Below are 870 nucleotides of genomic sequence, written 5' to 3'. Positions count from 1 at the left end.
CTAGCTAAGCTACCTAACTAATACCTAGAGGAGACCCACTGACCGGAAGAGCATTGATTTGCTGCTCCAATATCAATCATCTGACTTTAACCCTCTAAGACCAGGGAGTTAAGAGCGTAATTGACCCGGGGGAGAAAACGCGACCTTTGAGTGGAACGCCAACTTTGGGTCAATAACCAATCTCCTCTCCCCTTCTCTCTTTGACGCTGCGCTTTGACAATGGATGATGGACACTCAGACTCTCTCCCTGGACTCTCTCCTCCTTTTCAAGATGAAATGTTTCTTTTGTGCGTCTCCGATGACCCTGACTGCCAACGGAGACAATGCAATCAGCTCTGTTGTGCTAAAATGGACTAAAACAGATTAAAGCTTATTTTTGAATAAGCTCTGCTACTGCGAGAACAGAGGATTTTTGAGAACCTTTCGGCGGTTTTGTGACGGAAAAAATAAAATAAAAACGAAAAGTTCAAAAGAGATCAAAGGGTCGCTGTCGTTTTGTTGTCGGTCTTGTCACGGCTCGTAAATAGTTTGGTTTCTTTCATCCCCGGCTGCTCATTTACCATTTCCCCCCTGTCCTCCCGTGCCCATCCATCCATGAGAGAGAGAGCGATATAAGAGATGTTTGATCTTCCACTCCTCCAGAGCCAGAAGCAGGGGATGAGACTGTCGATATGTTGCGTTGGAGGGGGGGAATCAGATATCTGTTCTGCTCTCTGGTTCTCCAGATCAGACATGCACTTCTGAGGCCAGCGTTCATAGTACCAGTCCAATGCTCATAGTAGGAGAGTAGCTGGCCTCTACTAAGAAGCAGAATATGAAACATGCTGTACACACTGTACATACAATTATACCCTACAAGTCTATGGAGTC

The 870-nt window shown here is 45.9% G+C and overlaps 1 pseudogene; it reads left to right on the top strand.

Moving 5' to 3' along the window:
* LOC124016382 overlaps positions 1-457 on the top strand; it is a 224,518-nt pseudogene extending 224,061 nt beyond the window's left edge.
* The last annotated feature ends 413 nt before the right edge of the window (positions 458-870 follow it).

Source organism: Oncorhynchus gorbuscha, linkage group LG26 (assembly GCF_021184085.1).
Source record: "Oncorhynchus gorbuscha isolate QuinsamMale2020 ecotype Even-year linkage group LG26, OgorEven_v1.0, whole genome shotgun sequence".
Classification (NCBI taxonomy): Eukaryota; Metazoa; Chordata; class Actinopteri; order Salmoniformes; family Salmonidae; genus Oncorhynchus; species Oncorhynchus gorbuscha.
Note: the sequence above shows the minus strand (reverse complement) of the source record. Positions and strands in the feature narration are given on the sequence as shown.